General features: G+C 39.9%; 1 pseudogene; it reads right to left on the bottom strand.

The window, feature by feature from the left end:
- Window positions 1-3,841: 3,841 nt before the first annotated feature.
- Window positions 3,842-4,490, bottom strand: LOC118595278 (annotated as a pseudogene).
- Window positions 4,491-7,505: the final 3,015 nt, after the last annotated feature.

Genomic DNA, 7,505 nt, shown 5'->3' with positions numbered 1-7,505 from the left:
AAAGTCTTCTCAAACCCACAACTTCCCCTTTTTTAATTATTGCTCTTCCATATTCATATATAGTATGTAAGAATCCTGATCCTACCTTTTGAAGGGTACTTAGGTGGAGGCGAGAGGAATGAGAAAATAACAGAAAGATAGACCTAGACGACAACAAGAAGAAAGACAGAAACACAGGCTAGCTTCAGGAGGGCCTGGTTCAATACCCAACATCCTTGAGGCTTTATTCTGAAGGGCTTTTTATAACAAAGCCAAGGGCCAGTGCAAAAGACCTCTCCCTTGCAAGATCAAAGTACATTGTACAGCCAAGTGTAGACCCTTCCAAATATGTGGTAAAACATGCCTATGGTCAAATCATCCCATTATTCAGGCCTGCTGGGTAAAGCAAACTCATATACTCTGATCCTGAGTAAGGTCTCTTTAGATAGCCTCTGTGAGCTTCCACAATAAACAAATAATGAAATAAAAACAACCTATTCAGTGTTGCCTGATTCTGTGCTGGCCACGTGATACTGGATAAAATCAGGAAACCTATCATTTGTTTCTTAAAGTCTCACTCTCTGTGTAGGTTTGAGTATTATTTCAGAAATGAAAGCCTCCTTCAAAATGCATCAGAATTGAAAACAAGGTAAGTTAATTTTGAAACTCATATTTTGGTGACTACACTTTTCCTGTAAGGTTTCAAAGTTTTAATGTGATAGGGTAGATAGCCCCTGTCACAACAGCTGGTCTAGATTGATGTAACACAGTAGCAGCATTAGAGAACATCTAAAAGAATGAGCCTAGTTGTGTTCCAATAACATTTGTTTTTGACATTGAGCAGTGGGCCAGATGTAGAACATGCACTATATCCATAGGCTTTTATACTAGAAGAATGATAACATGCTTAAATGAAACAAAACTTAGGCTGCCTTTAAGTTGCATTATGTTCCTATAATAAAACATTCTTTTTTATTATATTTGTGTTTTAATTTTACACATCAGCCAGGGGTTCCCCTGTCCTCCCCCCCAGACCCCGCCTCCAACTTCCCCCCATCCCCTCCTCTCCATTCCCATCTCCTCCAGGGCCAAGACTCCCCTGGGGATACATTTCAACTTGATGGATTCAGTACAGGCAGGTCCAGTCCCCTCCTTCCAGGCTGAGCAAAGTGTCCCTGTGTAAGCCCAAGGTTCCAAACAGCCAGCTCATGCACTAAGGTCCCTGTCCCAAAGCCTGGATGCCTCCAAAACAGATCAAGCTCACTTATCCAGAGGGCCTGATTCAGCTGGGGTCTCCACATCTTTTGGTTCATAATTCATGGGCTTCCATTTGCTTGGCTATTTGTCCCTGTGCCTCTCCAATCTTGGTCTCTACAATTCACGCTCTTATAGTCCCTCCTCTTTCTCAACAATTGGACTCCTGGAGCTCCACCCGGGGCCTGGCTGAGGATCTCTGTATCCACTTCCATCAGTTATTGGATGAGAGTTCTAGCACGACCATTAGGGTGTTTGGCCATCTGATCACCAGACTAGGTCAGATCAGGCTTTCTCTTGACCATTGCCAGCAATCTACAGAGGATGTATCATCATGGATTTCTGGGGACCTCTCCAGCACTCTGCCTATTCCTGTTCTCATGTGGTCATCATTTATCATGGTTTGTTATTCCTCATTCACCCTTTCTGTTCTTGATCCAGCTGTGATCTCCTGCTCCCCTAAGCTTTCTTTCCCTCAAACCTTGCCCTTCATTACTCCCACTGTTGTCCAGGTTGTTCATGTAGATCTCATCCATTTCTCTGTCATTGGGTGATCCCTGTGTCTTTCCTAGGATCCCGTTTTTGAGGTAGCCTCCTTGTAGTTGTGTAGCAGTCTAGTCATCTTTGTTTTACATCTAGTATCCTCCTAAATATAACACCAGTAGCACAGACACTGAGAGAAACAGTCAATCAATGGGACCTGTTGAAACTGAGAAGCTTTTGTAGAGCAAAGGACATGGTCAACAAAACAAAGCGACAGCCTACAGAATGGGAAAAGGTCTTCACCAACCCCACATCTGACAGAGGGCTGACATCCAGAATATATAAAGAACTCAAGAAATTAGACATCAAAATGCCCAACAGTCCAATTAAGAAATGGGCTATAGAACTAAACAGAGAATTCTCAACAGTGGAAGTTCAAACGGCTGAAAGACATTTAAGGAATTGCTCAACATCCTTAATTATCTGAGAAATGCAAATCAAAATGACTCTGAGACACCACCTTACACCTGTCAGAATGGCTAAGATCAAAAACACAGAAGACAGCTTATGCTGGAGAGGATGTGGAGCAAGGGGAACTCTACTCCACTGCTGGTGGGAATGCAAGCTTGTACAGCCACTTTGGAAATCAATATGGCGCTTCCTTTGAAAATTGGGAATCCATCTCCCCCAAGACCTAGCTGTAGCACTCTTGGGCATATACTCAAGGAATGTTTAATCATACCACAAGGGCATTTGCTCAGCTCTGTTCATAACAGCATTGTTTGTAATAGCCAGAACCTGGAAACAACCTAGATGCCCTTCAACTGAAGAATGGATAAAGAAAATGTGGTACATATACACAATGAAGTACTACTCAGCAGAGAAAAACAACGACATCATGAGGTTTGCAGGCAAATGGATGGATCTAGAAAAAATCATCCTGAGTGAGATAACCCAGACTCAGAAGGACAAACATGGTATGTTCCTATAATAAAACATTCTTAAAGGAAAATTTCAGCCCTTCTCTATTTTTGTACAAGACAGTCGTGGAAAGCATCATATGAAGATATCATGAATATCTGAAACACACACTCTAAAACCACATTTGTAAAAAACTGCAGAGATCTAAACAACATCTGGTTCAGTTGTGCTTTTCTTGACATCTTTCCTTTATGCTAAAAGAATAGTCATTCCCAAGCATTTATTAAGGTTCTAACAAGCATCAAAAAAGCCACTCAATGAAAAAAAAATAAGAAAGAAATGAACTAAACTTTAAGATTTAAAAAACTGGTACAACAGAACAAGTGGGAGAGTTACTGTAGTTACTTGAATGAGAAGGTCTCCATTTCCTGTAAATCACATTTTGAACACTTGGTGCTCAGTTTGTGATGATGTTTGGGAGGATTTTGAGGTACAGCCTTTTTGGAAAGAAATATGGGCTTGAAAGATTAAAAAATCCATACCACTTCCCATTTACTCTGTATCTTTTCTGCTTGTAGTTCAAGATAGGAGTTCTTACTATAGCAGGATGCACAAGGCCTGGACAGATTCAAGGCCCTCCAGCCCTGAGATGGGAAAGTAGATATAATTTCCCATCCCTAACCAAGAAGCTATGTCCAGTTGACAGCCATTTGCAATGAGAAAATTAGTTTTCTCCAGTGGAGTCTCATAGGGATTATAAACCACTCTTAAGGATAGGCCTCACACCCAGCAATAAATGGCCAACATGAACTTAATGTAATTTTGTAGATTTTCTGCCTCATATTGCTTTGTTTGTGTATTCTCTACCTGATTGGTGTTTGCTTATGTATTTTGTCTTCTAATTTTAAGAGTTTTAGGCATTTTGTTTGTATATGAGTGTTTCTTGTACTTTTTCATATTTTTTAAATTATTGGTTATTTTAATTCTTCAATTTTTATTTTATTTTATTCATTCATCCATCTATTCCTTCCTTCCTTCGTTCCTTCCTTTTTTCCTTCGTTCCTTCATTCCTTCTTTCCTTCGTTCCTTTGTTCCTTCCTTCCTTCCTTCATTTAGTTAGCTAGCTAGCTAATTAGTTAGTTAGTTAGTTAGTTAGTTAGTTTTGTCAATATGTCAAAAAGCACCTTTATTCCTTTTCACAGCCTCATGCTTTCTTGCCAGATGCCTTTGAAGCTGGTGCATTCTAGACTGGGATCTTCTGACCCTTCTGACCTTTAGTAGGAGGAACTGCCTTCTGGACTGCAGCTTTCTGGGCCACAGCCTTCTTGCCTGGTCCTGTCGCCTTCTTGGCCGGAACTTTAGCTTTAGTAGCAGCTGCCACCACTGCAGCAATGACAGCCTTAGCAGCAGGTGCTTTTGGGTGAGAAGCTTTCAGGATAGCACCTCTTTCAAGTTTCTTGACTTCAGTCTTTAGTATTCTGTTCCTCATTTCCTTTGACTTCATGACTTTGAAACGATCAAAATCTGTCATGTTGGCTTTCTTTTCTCTGGTATCCATCTCCTTGGCCCATCATGTGCCTGCCCATTTCGTATTGCTACCTGCTTTCTCCCAAGCCTTCGTTACATACTTCAGGTGGGCACTGTGTGGGAAGTTGAGAATCAAGTCAGTGAGCTACAGTGCACCTGAAAGGCATGGCCTGGCTCTTCACCCGACTGCGAGGTCCATCCACTAAAGCCCTGTTCTGACCCATAACATCTACAGTCGCAACCAGCTTTCCAGCATGAAAACCAAAGGAGATGTAGGCCACCAGGCCAACCTTCCAACAATGCCTGAACAATATGTTGGCGAGGGTTCAGCGAGGAGGGAGAGTTTATTTTTATTTTTATTACCCAAAGAGAGAGAGAGAAAGAAGGCATGGAGTTGGGTGGGTGGAGAGTTAGAGAGGATGTGGAAGGAATAGAGAAGGGAAATAGTAATAAAAATATATTGTGCCAATTTTCAATTAAAAAGAGTGGTTGAAATTAAATGGGTATGAGTGCATAAGTGTGCATGAGTGCATGGGCACTCACACACACACGTGAGTGAGTGAGTGTGTGTGCGTGTGTGTGTGTGTGTGTGTGTGTGTGTGTGTGTAACTCCTGTTGCTGCTGCCAGCCCTGCCATCATGGACTCTTATTTCTCTCCAACCTTACCTCAAAATAAACTCCTTTCTTAAACCATCTTTCCTCTTAGTGTTTTATCACAGCAACAGAAGATTTATTTACATAGCCACCTAGCCATTTCCCAGGTCAACAGAGTGGGATACATGTAGAAATTAGTGCCCTTGCATAGAAGTTCCGAGGCAGAGGGAACGACATCAGATGGAGACCATTTGGTGTTTCTTCATTCTTAGTTGATGATGCTGGTAGATTTTGCCAGACAGAGGGAGTAAGTATTCTAGTCAGAATTGATGGCATGTGGAATATACAGACCCATCACTGTGTAGGCATGTTTGGAGAACAATGAGAAATGTGGTGAAGGAGATGTGGGAGGCAGGCAGAGAAGTGGCAAGAGACAGATGGTACAGTGTTCATGTTAACAATTCAATGATGTTCTTATCAGGAAGCTTGTGGATGTTTGAAAGAACACACTGACTTCGATGAGGAAGTTTGTTGCTTTCACATGGCCTTGTAGGTGTTTAAGGAGGATGTTGAGATAATCAACTCCCCAAAATGGACACAACAGTCCAGGATCCTGCTACTTCTGCTGGTGCCTTTCTAACGTGTTTGTCCTCTCTCCTTTACCACAAGTTCTGAAGTTGCTTCTTTCCATTCTGTTATTCAGTTGAAGTCAGTGTGCTTCTCCCCACCCCTGCCCTGCCCCAACATTTAGTTCTTTCACTTGATGATATGAAACTAGTTTCCTCATGCATTACTTGGTTGGATTGGTTTTTTGTTTTGGAATGTGTGTGTGTGTGTGTGTGTGTGTGTGTGTGTGTGTGTGTGTGGTTTTGTTTACTTTATTGAATGAATGTACCACAGTTAAGTTATCCATTTATCTCCTGAAAGACATCTTGGTTAGTTACACTTTGGTATGACTTTAGTGGGTTTTCTGAGGATTATATTATATAAGAATCCCTAGTTGGTAAGCTTGGTTTTCTAATGATTAAATGAGATGTATCTGAATATTTATAATCTACGAGGCAAAACAAACAAACAAACAAACAAAAAACCCCACATTATTATTCTTGTATTTGTCATTTGTCCATTTAATATTAACTTGGTCTTTTCAAATGGCCTTAAGTTGATAAGCAAACAGTTTACTACTTGGTCTTGGTCATGTTTACAATGAATATTTTGAAATTAGCTACTTACAATAATGTTCAGATGAGCTATGGGCCAGGATTAGCTTTTGAAACACAGTTTGAATGTCTTGTTCATCTTACAAATCATTTTTGTTCTCCTGGTTGTGAGTGGCGATCGTTTTATGGATATAGGATAATGTATTTTGATCCCCAGTTTTAAGTGATTTATCTCTTCATCAGAGGAGGTGGCTTTTATTTTAGAATCTGCTAACAATGCCCTTGGATGGCTTTTAGAGACAAAGTATATACAGAGGTACAGCACATAATCTAGGACTGTTTTTAATTGTGAAGAGAAATTGGTCCAAAATAATCAAGAAGAGAATAAATCCACCATCAGTGTCATATAAACGGTGCAAATTAGTACCAGGGACAAAATTATCTTGCAGTTTCAGTCCTTTATAAGCGTGTTGACAAATAGAACATGAGCATTGTTTTTCTTTCTCCCTGATAGCAGAAGCTTCCTCCTGCTGTGTGAAGCATATCTGTATGTGCCTGGATCTTCTTTCTTTGTGTCAGCCCAAATAAATAAAACAAAATTGTCTCCTGAAAATCTCTGGCAGAATAGCTGCAGGCTATTAATCTTCATCCATCCTCGTTTCACAGGCACTGTATAAGCCACTCTCTATGTCTACTTAGGGATCTTCCAACTTTTCTTCCCTTTTCCCTCCTCAGTTCAACTTAACTTTAGCCTTGAATCATTATATTTGACAGAAGAGTGGCTTTCCACAAAACAGTGCAAACATGTCAATATCAGTTAATATTTTAAACTTATTGAATGTGAGGGCTATGCACCATATATATGTGATGATAGTCATTTTGACTCACAATTAGAAGCTGTAATTTTCATGTCTTTTAAAAAATGTTCCTCCTTTCACTTTATTACCATTTCTTTGTTTATTTCCTAGTTTCAAGTTTTAATAATTCAGTATTTTATATTAAATATCCTTTTTCACCCTGCTTTTGATACTACTTTCTTATATTGACATGTGTTTAACAATGAAACAAATACAATTTAGTCAATACCTTTGAACTGTATATGTGCAAATAATGTCAGCAGTCTGGGTATTTGTTTTTATTTTTCAGACAGGGTCATATAAAATTAGGTAAATTTATTTATTACCTTTCAGTATAAATCTATTCTTTTCTAAAATGAGAGGAAGGGAAACAGTAAATGGTCTCCAACCAGGTGCCTCCTTTGATAATAGCTCAGTTTTCCTTTGGATTTAATTTTTCTTTTCACTGATTTCATTCCTAGGAGTGACCTCTTGAACTTGAAGTCTGATAGCTATATCTAAATTCAGTGGATGAGAAGCAGGAATTCCAGGCTGTGATGTTCTGCTCATTCTGGGACCTTGTTAGGGTTTGCTAAGCGTGATTCTCAAGGTATTTGAAAGTACAGAGCAGCTATTCCAAGGCTGTGACCCTTTGGAATTCTCTCCCTGCATAGCCATGGTCCCCAAAGAGCGATGTTCTGGCAATCAAGCCTGAAAACTGTTGAATTAAGAATCTCCTTTGACCCCTTAA

Source organism: Onychomys torridus, chromosome 14 (assembly GCF_903995425.1).
Source record: "Onychomys torridus chromosome 14, mOncTor1.1, whole genome shotgun sequence".
Classification (NCBI taxonomy): Eukaryota; Metazoa; Chordata; class Mammalia; order Rodentia; family Cricetidae; genus Onychomys; species Onychomys torridus.
This window is presented reverse-complemented; position numbering and strand designations above follow the sequence as displayed.